Source organism: Amborella trichopoda, chromosome 4, assembly GCF_054954075.1.
Source record: "Amborella trichopoda isolate Santa Cruz 75 chromosome 4, AtrichopodaSantaCruz75HAP2 v2.0, whole genome shotgun sequence".
NCBI lineage: Eukaryota > Viridiplantae > Streptophyta > Magnoliopsida > Amborellales > Amborellaceae > Amborella > Amborella trichopoda.
The window spans coordinates 27,041,530-27,059,344 of record NC_142339.1 but is presented as its reverse complement, the minus strand read 5'-3'; the positions used below and the strand labels follow the sequence as shown (position 1 = coordinate 27,059,344).

The 17,815-nt window shown below is 26.9% G+C and overlaps 1 long non-coding RNA gene across 1 annotated transcript; it reads right to left on the bottom strand.

The window, feature by feature from the left end:
• Positions 1-8,333: 8,333 nt before the first annotated feature.
• LOC148782383 (uncharacterized) lies at positions 8,334-17,528 on the bottom strand. Its single transcript, XR_016053440.1, has 3 exons — positions 17,308-17,528; positions 15,581-15,633; positions 8,334-12,297 (listed from the first exon to the last, which is right to left on the bottom strand). It is a non-coding gene; the product is annotated as an uncharacterized LOC148782383 (long non-coding RNA).
• Between the last annotated feature and the right edge of the window lie 287 nt (positions 17,529-17,815).

Here is a 17,815-nt window from a genome sequence, read left to right as displayed (position 1 = left end):
CAATTAGTTTAGATATAATATATGATTGGTGCAATTACGTATACTATAATTTGCATAATTAACTATCTTAATAGTACTAAGTAAGGATAATTTACTTAATTATCGTAATTATGATTTATACCTAAACTATGCTGATAATATTACATAGTTATAATATATAATTACATCATCGTTATATAATAACGCTTAATAGTAATTGTTATATTACCAATTGAAAATCAAATTTATACGACGATTACACATATAAATTAATTATGTGATAAATTATATATATCGCTAACGATAATTTATTACCAATCATGGTATATAAAATAAGTAATACACTATTTTGACGGTCATTGATAAAATATAACTGTATTCGCGATATTATATGATAACAAGTTACAAATATTTCAATTAAATCTACAAAGAACAAGTATCAAAATTAAAAAGTTATATTGACCACAATCGTACGGGTAAATTACTAGTTATTTACAATATGACCATTGGATAACATATGGCCTATTATATAGCCATTATCAAATATATATATTGCTATATAGTTATCAAGACCGTAAATATAATTATTACCAACTTACACAATTTATCATATTATTAATTTATATGTGTAATCGTCGTATAAATTTGATATTTTTCCAAACACATGGGCACAAAGTGCCACTAAATTGCCCTCCTTGCGAAGTTTTGTGATTGATTATTTTTTGGTAAGATTGATTATGAGGATGAAGAGAATATGTGTGTAAAATTTGTGGTCATTCAAATGCCAAAAATATGGTTTTCTAGAGACGTGGTTGCATTATACTACTAAACAACTGTTTCATTAAATCATTTCCCCTTATTAAAATACCGGTACATGCATATTATGCATACTTTAAACATGCTGGTATATGCACTCATAATCTGAAATTTTGAGTTGACATAATAGTATATGTACGCAATTATATATGATGGATATTATCGCATAAAAGATTAATCATTTGCCATACTTTAATGGTGCAAAATTTACGGCGATTTGTCAAATTCAATTTATGTAAATTTGGTATATTACTCAATTATAGTACTACACATAAATGTTATTTGTTTTGTAGTACTATTGTTAAATCACGCGTATGAATTATATCAATCATATGTTACCGCAAAACTTCAACCGCCATGGCATTATATCAATTATAGTATTATAGTACCGTAACACTATATTGATACCCATAAATTTTAATTATATATCAAAATTTTATACTGATCAATATAGTACTCCTAAATTTATATCACTATATTTATTACTTATAACCGTGATTATTTAAAACTTTATGATAAACATAAGGCTATGTTAAATCATGATTTAATTAAAGCCGTAATTATTTACAAAACAGGTACATTGCGATTTATGGGATAATAATCAAAATTTTGTGTACCGGTATACATATTCACTACCATGTCACGATTACAATCACATATGCCCAAAAAATAATCAAATTGTGTAGTGTGAATTTATCAAGTATAGATGATTAAATTGTTTTATTATGCGCAAAAACAATTGCGTACAAACTATTATAAACGTTTACAAATGAATGATAGTTTCATACGCACGCGATTTGCCCCACCCAAAGTTTACCAAATATGATTCGAAATCTTGTTCTTATTGGGAGATTTGCGTGCGATCACATGTGCGCATCCTTGTGCAAATATATTCTTACCCACTCCGGGATTCACAATTATATATTTGTGCACATACGATTGGGTCTTTTGCGTTGACCTATTCTTATTATTTGAATTGTGGGTACACGAGTCATCCATAATTTTACGGCTATATAAACCAGTATAAATTTAAGCATGGGTAACAAGTTAGTGATTATTACACTCAATAATGCAAAATTGAGTTTTGCATTATGGGAAAGGTTTTTTTAGTGGTCTAGTGAATTATTTATCTCAAATCCCTAATAAGTCAACATACAAGCCCCAAATAGTTATTAACAATAATTTGACATGCGGACCAAATAAAAATGTTTTCAAATGCCCTACTATATTATAATTTTGGGGCAAATCCATTCAATAATTGTATAGGAAGTGCAAACCTATTCGTTCTTGTGCACATTTATCATGTATCATCGTGGAATATGTTCAATCACTCATATGGTGCGAATGTATAAAATTGTATGTTATAACAAGGACCAAAACGCCTTGAGGATTCAAATATTTGAACTTGGGACAAAAATTGTCCCAAGTGCCACTAAAAGCGTGTGCTCAAAAAATTGCGCCTATTGTTTAACACGTGCCAATTGGCACACCATAATATAGTTGAAACTAAATCATTATCGCTCATATGAATATGGTCGAATCACACAACATGATTTTGTTTTTTGCGTTTGAATTTTACACTAAATTGTCGTACGCGGCCTTAATAAAAAAAATAGTTGCGCTCAACTCAACTCTTCATTTCCCGGTACATTTATTCTCATTCAATTTTAAAAGTTATCCTAAAACCGACATGGTTTGCGCACAATTCGCATACGTCGAGTTGAGTGCGTGTGTTGTTTCAATAATTGTCTTTTTAGAATGGTAATATATGACTTATCATTTATTCAAAAATATTTTTTTTTTAATAGTAACGAACGACTTATCATTGTTTCAAAATTATTATTATTATTTTTTAATGGTAATGTCCGACATATCATTGAACAAAATATATATTTTTTTTAACGATAACAATCGACTTATCATTGTTTCAAAATTTATTTGGTTTTTTGAACGGTAACGTTCGACATATCATTGATTCAAAAATAAATATATATTTTTAATAGTAAAGTACGACATATCATTCATTCACAAACTCTTTTTTTTAAAAAAAATTTGAACGGTAATGTACGACTTATAATTGATTCATATATATATATATATATATATATATATATATATATATATATATATATATATATATATATATATATATATAACGTACGACTTATCAATGACTCAATTTTTTTATTTTTGGAACGGTTACGTCCGACTTATCATTGATTCAAATAGATATATATATATATATAGTTAACTGTAACATACGACTTATCATTGATTGAAATTTTTTTTTTAACGGTAACGTACGATTTATCATTGATTCAAAAATAAAAGTTTTTCTTTTTTTTTTTAACGATAATGTATGAGTAATCATTGATTAAAAAATAATTGTTTTTTTGAATGGTAATGTACGACTTATCATAGATTCAAAAAAGGAATTTTTTTTTTTTTTTAATTGTAACGTACGACTTATCATTGATTCAAAAAACAAATTTGAACGGTAACACACGACTTATATATATATATATATATATATATATATATATATATATAAGTCTTCCCAACGTCTATAGGCGAAAATGAATAGTGATTTCACCTACCCTCATCACCGTCCAAATTTCATCGCGCGGTGACAATTGTTTGGTATTTTTTATTTTTAAATTTTTTTTTACAAATCGGAATGATCAAAAGTATGAAGGGTATGTACATTTTATTGAGGCGCATCTAATAAAAATGTAACAAAAATTATCCATGAAAAAAACATTGACCAAAATACCCCTAAAAATTTCTTAGGGTATTTTGGTCAACTGTTTTCATGTAAAATACTTTCTTTTATATTTTTTTAAGATTCTCCTATTTTTGATGAATACAAGCTCTAAATTTCAGATCATTTTAATTTGTAGAAAAACAATGAAAAATGAAACACTACCAAACAAATTGTGACCATATGATGAACTTTGGACAATGATGGGGATAGGAGAATCACTGTTCATTTTCGCCTATAGACGTTGTGTAGTGTTTTCCATATATATATATATATATATATATATATATATATATATATATATATATATATATATATATATATATATATATATATATATATATATATTGAATGATAACAAACGACTTATCTTTGAATCAAAATTTTTTTTTTTTTTTTGAACGGTAACATTTAACACATCATTGATACAAAAATAAATTTTTTTTAACATTAAACTACGACTTATGCCGTACATTACTGTTAAATATATATATATATATATATATATATATATATATATATATATATATATATATATATATATATTAATCAATGGCAAGTCGAACGTTACCGTTCAAAAAAAAAAAATTTATTTTTGAATCAATGATAAGTCGTACGTTATCATTCAAAAATTGATAAGTCGTAAGTAGTTGTTAAAAAATAAAAATAAAAAAATTGAATCAATGTTAAGTCATAGTTTTTTCATTTTTTAGTCAATGACAAGTCGTACGTTACCGTTCAAAACAAAAATTACTTTTGCATAAACGATGAGTCAAATGTAACCGTTCAAAAAAAAAAAATTTATTTTTGAATCAATGTTAAGTGGTACGTTACCGTTCAAAAAACAAAAATATTTTTGAACAAATGATAAGTCAAACATTTCCGTTCAAAAAAAAACAAATTATTGAATTAATGATAAGTCGTAGTTTATCGATTGAATCAATGATAAGTCGTATGTTACCGTTCAAAAAAAATATATATATTTGAATCAATGATAAGTGGCACGTTACCGTTCCAAAAAAAAAAAACAAATAAATAAATAAACAAATATATATATATATATATATATATATATATATATATATATATATATATATATATATATATATATATATATATATATATATATATATTGAATCAATGATTAGATGCATGTTATCATTCAAAAACAAAATATATATTTTTGAATCGATGATAAGTCGTATGTTACTGTTAAAAATAAATAAAAACTTTGAATCAACGATATGTCGAACGTTACCGTTGAAAAAAAAAAGAAAAATTTTGAATCAACAATAAGTTGAGCGTAACCATTCAAAAAAAAAGCTAAATATATATATATATATATATATATATATATATATATATATATATATATATATATATATATATATATATATATATATTTGAATCAATGATAGGTCGTACGTTACCATTCAAAAAATAAAAAATAAAAAAATTTGAATCAACGATAGGTCGGACGTTACCGTTCAAAAAAAATATATATATTTTTGGATCAATGATAAGTCGTACGTTACTGCTCAAAAAATATAAATAAAAAAGAATTATTTTTAAATCAATGATAAGGCCTAGTTTACCATTGAAAATAAATAAATAAATCAATCAATCAATGATAAGTCAGACGTTTCCTTTCAAAAAAACAAATTTTTTTATTTTTAAATCAATGATATGTTGGTCGCTAAAAATATATTTTTGAATCAATGATGAGTCAAAAAAATATATAATTTTTTGAACAGTTATTGTTAAAAAAAATATATAATTTTTAATCAATGATAAGGCATGTGTAATCATCAAAAAAAAAAAAAAAAATTGAATCAATGATAAGTCGTAGTTTACCGTTCAAAAAATATATATATATCTTTGAATCAATGAAAAGTCGTATGTTACCGTTAAAAAAATATATATATATTTTTGAATCAATGATTAGTCTGATTTTACCTTTCGAAAAAACAAAAAAAATTTATTTTTAAATCAATGATAAGTCGAACGTAACTATTCCATATATATATATATATATATTTGAATCAATAATAAGTCGTAGTTTAGCATTAAAAAAAAAACAAATTTAATCGAAGATAAGTCGTAAGTTACAGTTCCAAAAAAAAAAAAAAATTAATCAACAATAAGTCGGATGCTACTTTTCAAAAAAATATATATATTTTTGAATCAATGAAAAACTCGTACAGTACCGTTCAAAGAAAAAAAAATATATTTGAATCAATGACAAGTCGTACGTTACCACTCAAAAGAAAAAAATTATGTTTGAATCAATTATAAGTCGTACATTATCGTTCAAAAAAAATTATTTTTGAATTGATGATAAGTCGTACGTTACTGATATAAATTTTTTTTTTTTTGAATCAATGATAAGTCCAATGTTACCATTCAAAAAAATTAAAAAAAATTATTTTTGAATCAATTATAAGTCGTAGGTTGCCGCTCAAGAAAAAAAAAAATTTGAATCAATTATAAGTCCTAGTTTACTGATAAAAAAAATATTTATTTTTGAATCAATGATAAGTTGTATGTTCAGTTAAAAAAAAAAAAAGTTGCATCAATGATAGTTGCATCAATGATAAGTCGTAGATTACCGTTGAAAAAAAAAAAATAATTCGAATAAATGATCAGTCATATGTTACTATCCAAAACAAATATATATTATTGAATCAATAATAAGTCATCGTTTATCGTTCAATATATATATATATATATATATATATATATATATATATATTGTAATCAATGTTAAAAATAATAATATATTGTTGAATCAATGATAAGTCGAAAATATTTTTTAATCAATGCTAAGTCGTAATTTACCGTGAAAAAAATATATAATTTTGAATCAATGATAAGTCATACGTTACCATTCAAAAAAATAAAAATATTTTTGAATCAATGATAAGTCGTAGTTTACCGTTAAAAAAAAATATTATTTTTGAATCAATGTTAAGTCGTACGTTATGATTCAAAACAAATTTTCTTTTTTAACCATTAAAAAAAATGTATTTTTGAATCAATGATAAGTCATACATTACTGATAAAAAAAAAAATTGAATCAATGATAAGGCGAATGTTACCGTTCATAATAAATAAATAATTTATCATTATTGAATAAATTTTAAAAAAGAATTTTTTTTTTTAAGGATAACTTTCAGCTTATCATTGAATCAATATATATATATATATATATATATATATATATATATATATATATATATATATATATATATATATATATATATATATATATATATATATATTTAATCAATGATAAGCCATACCATACCATTCAAAAAAAAATTTATTTTTGAATCTATGATAAGTCATGGTTTACTGTTCAAAAAATATATATATATTTTTTAATGAATGAAAAGTCATATGTTATCAATATATATATATATATATATATATATATATATATATATATATATATATATATTGTACTAGTCCATATGAAATCTTCATCTTCAATATTTCTTATGAATGAAGTATTTCTAGAATTGCTAGAACTTTCTGTGGACCTATTTTCATCGTAAATCTGTATAATATCATATATTTTGTTTTTGACAGTTTCGCCTAAAATTATTGTATCTATTTTCTTTTTTACCTTGCAATTACTTTTGTAGTGACCAACCTTGCCACATTTGTAACATACAGGTAATTTTTTCTTTCCTTTCTTATATTTATATTTTGGTGAAAACCTTTTTATGAATTTTTCTCTTTTATTTTTCTTATATATTTTTCTTTCTTTTCTCTCAGGTTTATATTTTCTCTTTTTATGAAACTTATCTTTAGATTGTTCAATATTATATCTGAATTGTTCACAGAAATCCCCAAGTTCTTTTTTACCTGTCATTCTTTGTTTGTCTAATTGTTTCTTTAATTTCATATCTGTGCATAAGGTTAATCCTTCTGCACACATTCCAGTAGATAATTCTCCTAGAGTATAAGAAGAATATGGTATTATTCCTCCATTCTTATTTTTTAGTTTATTTTTTACCTTCTCAGCAAATAAATATGGTAATCTTGCTATGAATTTTTTTTTCCAATGATCTAATTGGCTATCTTTTCTAGTTAATAATTTTGAGAAAAATACATCTTTATACCATTTATAGTGTGATAATGTAGGACATCTTAAATTTGATAATAAATCTTCAGATCTAGCTTCTAATACGGTTGTACTCCCCACAAAATGAAGAGTAATGGTGTAAATGAGGGTATTAACTGCATTACTTTCAGAATATAAGACATCTTGATTTTGTTCATTTTTTACGGTCCATTGTCTAGTTGTATTTAAGATTTGATTTTTTGTATTTTTAGGTAGATGAAAATCCCACCAACCACGAAGCCATCTAGTGAATCCACAGACTATGGCTTTTGCAACTTCCTGATCATGGTTTCTTACCATTTTGCATGTAGAAGCATACATGGTCATATGTTTCATTGTATCAAGAATTTGATGTCCCGACATACCATCTATATTCCAATTTATAATTGTTCGTCCTGAATAGGAGGTTGTGTGTGATATTAGATCCTCTTCGAATTGGACGTCTACAGGGGTAGGTCTAGGATGATATGGTCTGGCAGTAGCAGGTTTCCAATATTTTCCATAAGATATTCTTTGAATATTTTGATCAGAATTGTTTTTAGTAAAAGCTATGTCCATATTTTTTATTGTATCATCGATTATTGGTTATTCTTTTTGAAGAGTTAAGGTTTCTGATTCTTGAATTATTTTACCTTTACCTTTTACATATTTTTCTTTTATTTTTAATTTGGTTAATTTTGATATTAATTGATCCATAAGGGTTTTATTGTTTTCTCCTACATGAAATCTTTCTTTGTTTAATTCAGGAGGTGGTTTAAATAATAAAGATTTTTGTGATTCTTGTATAGGAGCTGGTCTTAACATATTTTCAATTCTTAATGTTTGTCTGCCTATAGATTGCATACATAAATTGGTATAATTATTATGTTCTATTATATGGGGAATTAATTCTGATCTATGAACTATTTCTCCAATAGTCATCTTATAAGGGGTAGCTTTTGTTTCTAAAGTTGGTGAACTATCTGATTCTTTTCCTTTTATTATAATGCTCCTTTCTGGAGGATGTATGCTAGTGATTTTATTTCCTTCAATTGTATTATAGGTAGTATATTGGTTTTCTAGAGTGTTGATTTCAAATTTAGGCATTGGAACTTTTTTCTCCTTTAAGATTTCTTTTAACCAAATAAAGAAGCCTTTATTCTTTTTTTTTGTTTTAAGAAACTTATTATATTTTTTATGAAATAACTCTATTAATCTAGGTTCAAATGTTTTAAGATACCAGGCTCTAATTGCTTTATTTTCTTCTGATAAATAATCTTGTTTAATGTATTCCTTGTCTATTCGTTTTTCTTCTTGCAAAGTTAATATTTGAAAATTTGTTTCTGTGTCAGAGAAATCTGGATCTGCTTGATAATTACTATGAGCTTTTTTATATTGGGGTATTACAATGTTTTCTCTAGTTCTTAATAAACTTTCTATTATTGGGTTAATAGAGGAAGTAGAACTTCTAGATGGTTCTATAGATTTCTTATTTGTTCTAATTTCATAATCATCTTTACTAGCTTGATCTTTTCGTTGAGTTTTAAATTGAATTTCTATGTTTACATCTGTATGTTCAATTATTTTATTTGGAATGCTATTAGTAGGAAGTTTTTGGAATTGTTGGTTTGAATTATAAATAGATCATGATTTTGGTAAAATTATTTCTGACCATTCTATTGATTTAGGTACAATAGTATTAGACTTTTCTATATTAGTTTGAGAATTTCTACCATTCTTAATAATGAGTCTGAGAATTTATTATTCCTAGTGTCTCTTAGACATACTAATATTGAATTATTTAATCCTAACCTTGTTAAAGGTTTGATTGCTACTTGTATCAATCTTATGTATACATAGTTATAATTTTTATCTTTATGGTGTTGTATTATTTTATTTGATAAGAGGTGAAAGTTTTCTTGATTACTAGTAACTGATAATGTTTGTTCTACTGTCTTAATAGCATAACCAACTTTGAGATTAAAGGTTCTTAGTTCATATATATCTGATATAGGTACCTTTGGTATATTCCAGTTTTGTATTTGTTTTTCGATATTATCAATTACAATTTCTTCTTTATTTTTTATTCTAAGAGTATTACTGGCTTGAGGTAATGTTTTATTTGACAGATTCCTAATGAAATTTTCCATTATTAGGTTGCAGATGAGTACTTTTTAACTACCTCTTACGTCTTTCTTGACCTCAGCGGCTCTCCTGGCCTAAATGGTCTCTTAGACTAGGTGTTTTAGCCTCAATTCTCGGACCAACTTCCTCTAATGGATAATTTAATTAGGTTTCTATCTATAAAACATTCATCATAGTCTAATACTAACTATTATTTGAAGGTTGGCTCTGATATCAAAACGCGCCAAGATCTACCTTCTTAACTTTTTATGCTAAAATTCTCACATAACCAAGATATATTAATATAATTAGAGTAATAACTAACGCAAATGGAGCTATATCTACTAATAACCAAGTAGAATATGTAGATTGATATATTTTTATACTAAAAACCATACGAAATTGCATAACAAATAATTTATAAATAAATCTGGTATAATATTAACAAACAAGCTATCTAATACTGATTACAAACTATTATTGATAACAAACTTTTACAAACAACTAACTGTTACAGATTTACAACCTGATAACAAACTGTTATAGTACTTAAAACACTAGTAATCCTAACAAATTGTTTGTTACAAACTGATAATACACACTAACTAACTGTAAAATAAAGTACGAAGATGAAAACTTACAAACGACACAAGCAATAGCTGCAAAAGTCCTTCCACTCTGGTGGACAGTAGTTTGGCAGACTATCGTAATTACAGCTACACATACAGAGGAGATTTTACAATGAGAGAGAAGAGATAAACTTGAGAGAGAGGAGAGACTAGAGTAAGACTTCAGAGATGGGTTTTCCGCTTGCTTTGCTTCTAGGGAGGTCTGCTCTATTTATAGGCGTGGATTCTTCTCGTTCTTCTAATTTGCTTTGTTTGCTTTATCCAGGTAGCATTGGATGCATACAAGTGGACGGTGGATGGAGGCTGATCTTCTATCGACAGAAAAGCAGAGGACAGGTGGCAGCAGACTGAAGAAGGAATCTGCTTTATACTATTTGGGATTTGTTTTTTATGTCGGCACGGGTACAACTGGATGTTGGTGAGGGATGAGCTAGAACTTTTACTGTTCAGGTGTCATTTCAAGAATCTTACTGTAGCACTTTTGCTTTTTGTTGATGTCTTATTTTGTCGTTTTGCTGAAGATGCTTTTATCATGGCAGACAACTGGAATATCTTGATATAACAGGTATTGATATTTTGGATTTTCGGGTCTTCATCCGGGCAGGGCTTTAATATAGAGTTTGTTTCTGTGACATATCATGAGCTGTCGGTTCTTCTGTCATTTCAATTTCTGGATCCTCTTCTTCATTATGAATTGTCCCTGTTGCTGCTTCTTCTTGAAATATTTTTAATAGCTGTCTTTCGAGCTCATCTTTGGTGCCTTGAGGGTTTTTCTTGCGCATGAGATCAATATATTTTGCAAGGTTATCTGGTTTTCATATGAATATGATCCATATGCAGTAGGAACTCTTTTCATTTTTATTTGATCAGGCTCAAGATTATTATAAACAAATATATCCCAAAATTTAACAGAAATTTGATTGCAAAATTGTAGGAATATATTCATAAGTATTGGTCCTATTTGCTGATATTGCAAAATGCCACTTGAGTATCCAGGGGATTTGATACAGAGCTATGAAATAGAGGTGGTAGTCAATATTGGGATCATGACCATTGAACTTAATAAATTTGTTTTGGGAAATTTGAAGTGGTTCTGGCAATATTTGGGAGACAGAGCCCCAAGTCGCAAACCAGTTACGGAACCAATTTGGAAAAGGGTCTGTTATATGCATTTTAAATTGCAAGTACCAAGTATGGGATGCATAAATATTTTGGATTGCTAATACCTTATGCCAGGCATCAGTATATTCAGAATATCTATAATATTTATTTAGGAACTCATATGATTGTAATTTCTTGGCTCTATTGGGATCAGATCCCCATTCTGAAAAAGACAATACTCTCTTTATTTGTATTTTTGAGTATGCTATTATTTTACTATTTTTCTGGTAATAGTGGACAATAGAAGCATAGTCAGTTTCTAAAAGAACCATTTCATACCATTCTCTGATTTTAATACCATTGGATGGATTGATATTATTACAAAGATAATATTTAGCAACTGTATTAGGGTCATCCATGGCATGAATATTTTCAATAACAGAATCAACTATGAAATTGGTAGGTTCATAAGGGGTTCTTCCAGTTGGAGTAGGTCTTCAAGGAATTGGAGTTTGCATAAATATTGGAGATGGATTTTGGCTATAATATTCAGGTATATTTAGGTGTGGACTATTTGGAGTGGTTGGGGAATAAGGTGTCATACTCCTTATAGGTGATTGAGATACGTTAGCAGGTGTTATATCCATAGATATTTCAGGGGCTTTACCTTTTGGAGCAGAAGAGGAAGTAGGGGTATTAGTATTCATGGTTTTATTAATATTGAATAGGATTAGTGCTAAAGAGGGTTCTTCAGGATCAAAGTGGTCAGTGTTGTCCCCCTGCAAAAATTCATGAGTCAGAAAATCAGGCAGGTGATTAGTAGAACCTTTTAAATGTTCAATGTCGAAATCAAAAGCGGATAAGATGGCTTGCCATTGGGCAAAGATTTGTTTAGAGACGAAATTTTGCACATCTTTGTGTAAAATATCTTTAGCAGCCTTACAATGGGTACGAATAAGAAAAGTAGTATTTAAAACATCACTTTGGAATTTAGTAACACAATGTACAATAGCTAATATTTCTTTTTTCACAGTAGAATAGTTCTTTTGAGCATTATTCCATGCTTTAGAATTATATCTGACTAATTGTTCATTGTTATTTATTTTTTGTTTAAGAATTCTACCTAGTCCTAATTCGGATACATCATATTCTGTAATTTTAAATGCATTATGATCGGGAATAGCCAAACATGGTAATTCTTTAGATTTTAATTTTAATTTTTTAACTGCTTGAGTATGGATATCTGTTCATTTTGGTGGATTCTTTTTTAACCTATCATATAAAGGTTTTGCATCTATGGCTAAATTTTCATAAAAATCTATGATATAATTTAAACATCCTAAAAATCTCTATAATTCTTTTTTATCTAATATGATATCTGAAAATTTGTCTGCAAACTGTATTGACCTTTCTATTGGTATTATAGTTCCTTGGTATATATTATGTCCTAAAAATCTGATTTTAGTTTGGCACAAAATGATCTTTTTTTGCAGATACTACTAGTCCTGCATGTTTTATTACATTGATAAAAACATTAATATGTTTAAAGTGTTGATCTATATTTTTTGAAAAAATTAAGACATCATCAATGTAAACTATCATGAATTTATAATATGGATTAAAAACATCATTCATTATTTTTTGAAATTCAGATGGGACATTTTTAAGGCCAAATGGCATAACATTCCATTCATATTGCCTAAATGGTACATTGAAGGTTGTTTTATATTTATCCTCTTCTTTGATCTAGATTTGCCAATATCCAGATTTAAGGTCAAATTTGAAAAATATACAAGCATTAGTTAATCTATCTAATAGATCTTTTTTATTTGGTATAGGATATCTTATCCATTGCAAAACTTTATTTAAGGGTTTATAGTTTATGACTAATCTAGGAATACCTCGTTCTTTTTTTGCATTTTGCTTTACATAAAATGCAGTACAACTCCAAAGAGATGCACTTGGTCTTATTAAATTTTTCTTTATTAATTCTTCAATTTCTTTTTTATAGAATTCTAATAGTGTTGAATTCATTTGCACTAGTCTAGCTTTAGTAGGAATTTTATTTTCACTAAATCCAGGTTCATATGGTAAACTAACTATATGTTTTCTTCTTTCCCAAAATGCATTGGGTATTGCACTACAGATTTCTCCTTCTATGTGTTTTTTAATTGTATTAATTTTTTCTATTATTTCAGGTTTTTGTAATTCTTCTTCTATGATTTTATATTTAATTTCTTCTTTTAAGGAATAAATAAAATTTTCTTTTTGTTTAATGTTATCCTTTACTCTATTTATTTCTTTGATTTTTGGTTTATCAATAAATTCAAATTTTATTACATGACCATCGCTTATTGTTTCTAGTCCTGTATTATTAATTGTTAAAGGATAAAATAAAGTAAGAAATGGGACCCCAAGTATTACAACTTGGCTTAGACCTTTTACCATTTTGAAAGGAGTATGAAAACAAAATCCATTATTACAAACTATAGCATCAGATAATTTATAATTTATGAATAAACTACTACCATCAGCAGTGTTTAATATTTGAGTCGTTTTATCAAAGTATTTAGTGGGTACTAGACCTTCATTTATGCAATTTAAGTCTGCTCCTGAATCTATTAATGCTAAAGATTGAAAATTATATTCTTCTTTTACAACTATTTTGACTAATACAAACCATTTTTGTGTAATTATTTTATTTATTAAATTTACCGATTTGTTGTTGTCTAATTCTTCTATTTTTGTTCCAGATGGTTCAGGTTCATCTGATATTATATTTTTATGATTGTCTATTAAATGGGTAAATTCTATTTCATCTGTATCTGTTATGCTTCCTGTGACTTCATTTTTGTAATTCTAGTATTTGAATCCTATTTTTCAATTGTTGTACTTCTGCCTTAACTTCATTTATTTCTTTCTTTAATCTGAAATTGTTGGCTCTTTTTGTAATACATCTTTTTTACTGATTCTTTTCATTATTTCTGCAAAATTATACTCATCAGGAGGTTTTATTATTGGAGGAGGTTTATTTTTTGCCTGTATTATATTGATAAATTGGGTTATAATTTCTCTTTTTTCATCAGGGTCTACTATTTTTTCTATTAGATCTAATATTAAATTGTCTTCTTTGGAGAACATGTTGCAAGAGCATTCTTGCATTTGTTTATCAGATTCTTCTGAACTAGACCATATAAGGTTTTTGTCTTCAATATTTCCTATTAATGATATATCACTAAAACTATCTGTAGAACTATTTTCAGAACTATCATTATATAGTTGTATATTTTATTTCTAAGATCTTCATAAAGAACTATTGCATCTAATTTCTTTTTAACTTTGCAATTGTTTTTATAATGACCTACTTTACCACACTTATAGCATACAGGTAATTTTTTCTTTCCTTTTTTATATTTTTGTTTTGGTGAAAATCTTTTCATAAATTTTTCTCTTTTATATTTTTTATATGGTTTTCTTTCTTTTTTCTCATATTTATATTTTTTCTTTTTATGAATTTTCTCTTTGGATTTGTCAATATTGTATCCAAACTGTTCACAAAAGTTTCCAAGTTCTTTCCTACCAGTCATTCTTTGGTTTTCTAATTGTTTCTTTAGTTTCATGTCTGTGCATGAGGCTAAACCTTCTGCACATATTTCTGCTGATAGTTCTCCTAAAGTATAGACAGAATAAGGTATGATACCTCTATGTTTATTTTTAAGTCTATTTTTTACTTTATCTGTAAATAAATAGGATAATTCTGCTATAAATTTTTTTTTCCAGTGAGCTAATTGGCTATCTTCTCTAGTTAGTAATCTTGAGAAAAATACATCCTTATACCATTTATAATATGATAATGTTAAACACTTTAAATTTGATAATAGATCTTCAGATCGTGCTTCGAGGAGAGCTGTACTCCCCACAAAATGCAGAGTGATGGTATAAATGAGAGTATTAACGGCATCACTTTCAAAGTATAAAACATCTTGATTCTGTTCATTCTTTACAGTCCATTGACGAGTAGTATTATAGTCATACCTCAATATAAAAAGATACAAACTATACCTAAAGGTGACCCAGAATTCTCTGACTCTGAAATGGATTTTCACGTAGTAACGCTGCAGGAAGAAAGAAAAATAAATAAAAAGTTTATAGGAGCAAATTACCTATCAGATGATAATAAAAACATTAGGAACTGGTATCTTAAAACTTTTGAACCCAAATTAGTAGAATTATTTCATAAAAGATATAATAAATTTTTGAAAATAGAAAAACAAAATAAATGATTCTTTATTTGGTTAAGAGAAATATTAGCAGAAAGAGGAATTTTAGTCCCTAAATTTGAAATATATACTCTAGAAAATCAATATAGTACTTATAATACATTAGAAGGGATTAAAACCACTAGTGTACATCCTCCAGAAAGAAGCCTTATAATGCACCTACCTTAGAAACAAAAGCCACTCCATATAAAATGACCACTGGTGAAATAGTAACTATAACATAATTAATCCCTCATCTAATAGAACAAAATAATTATATATATATATATATATATATATATATATATATTTGATTCAATGACAATTCAAAAGCTACCGTTCAAAAAAAAAAGAAAAATATTATTGAATCAATGACAAGTTGTAGTTTATCATTCAAAAAAATATATATTTTTGAATCAATAATAAGTTGAATGTTACCATTCAAAAAAAAAATTGAATCAATGATAAATCGTACGTTGTCGTTAAAAAAAAAAAAAAAAAATTTGAACCAATGATAAGTCGTAGTTTACCGTTAAAAAATATATATATTATTTTTGACTCAATGTTTAGTTGTACGTAACTGTTCAAAAGATTCAATTTTTTTTTTAAATTAATGACAAGTCGTACGTTACCGTTAAATATATATATATATATTATGGAATCAACCATAAGTCATAGTTTACCGTTCAAAAAAATATATATTTTTGAATCACAGATAAGTCGAATGTTGCCATTCATAAAATATTGATATTTTCGAATCAATGATAAGTCATATGTTATCGTTCAAAAAAAAATTATATATCTTTTAATGAATGATAAGTCGTATGTTATCGTTCCAAAAAATATATATATATATATATATATATATATTTGAATCTATTCAGAAGATATTAATATTTTTGAATCAATGATAAGTAGTACGTTATAGTTCAAAAAAAAATTATATATTTTTGAAATAATGATAAGTCGTATGTTATCGTTCCAAATATATATATATATATATATATATATATTTGAATCTATGATAAGTCTTATGTTATTGTTCCAAAATATATATATATATTTTTGAATCTATGATAAGTCGTATGTCACCGTTCATATATATATATATATATATATATATATATATATATTAATCAATGAGAAATCATATGCTACCATTAAAAAAAAAAATCTATTTTTGAACCAATGATAAGTCGAAGGTTACCAATAAAAAAAGAAAAAAAAAAGTTACTTTTGAATCAATGATAAGTCCTATGTTTTTGTTCAAAAAAAGAAAAAAATACTTTTGAACGAAAACAAAAATCTAGGCAAAAAATGGCTATAAAAAATCTGAGCAAAAACTTCTACAGAGAAAGAACCATATTTTTGCTTAGATTTTGCTCAATATTTGGGATATTCAGGGCAAAAATGCTCAGATTGGATGCTGTTGTTTGCGGTTTTGGGGGTTTTGTACTTGAAAAGAGTGAAAACCAAAGGGAGAGATGGAAATAGAAAAACCAGAGAGAGAGAGAGAGAGCGTTAGCATACCTTAATAGAAGAGAGCATACGTACGCCCAAAGGTTTGTGGAGCAGGGACAAATGGTAGCAGCAGGGTACGAGATATGCGGGTCTGCAGAGGTGAGAGAATATAAAGAGAGAGGAGAGGGAATATGCAGAGAGCTTGGCTGTAGAGATAGAGCGGGTGGAGAGCACGCAGAGACAGCGAGAGGAGAGACAATTTATAGAGAGTGAGAGGAGAGAGAATGTGTAGAGAGATCGAGAGGAGAGAGAATTTATAGAGAGCGAAAGGAGAGAGAATACGTAGAGAGATCGAGAGGACAGAGGGAGTACCCTTCTTTTTGTTTCTCAACGGATGTCAGTACCGTATCTGACAAATTCATATTAAAATATGTTTTAAACATTTACAGCAACTCCCCTGTAGGATCCCATTTTGGCCCTCCATTCCAAAGCTTTAAATCAATGCCATTAGGCCCATTTGAACCATATAGGCGAGGAGGCCAAGCCCATATTTTCCCCAAATATAAATATATATATA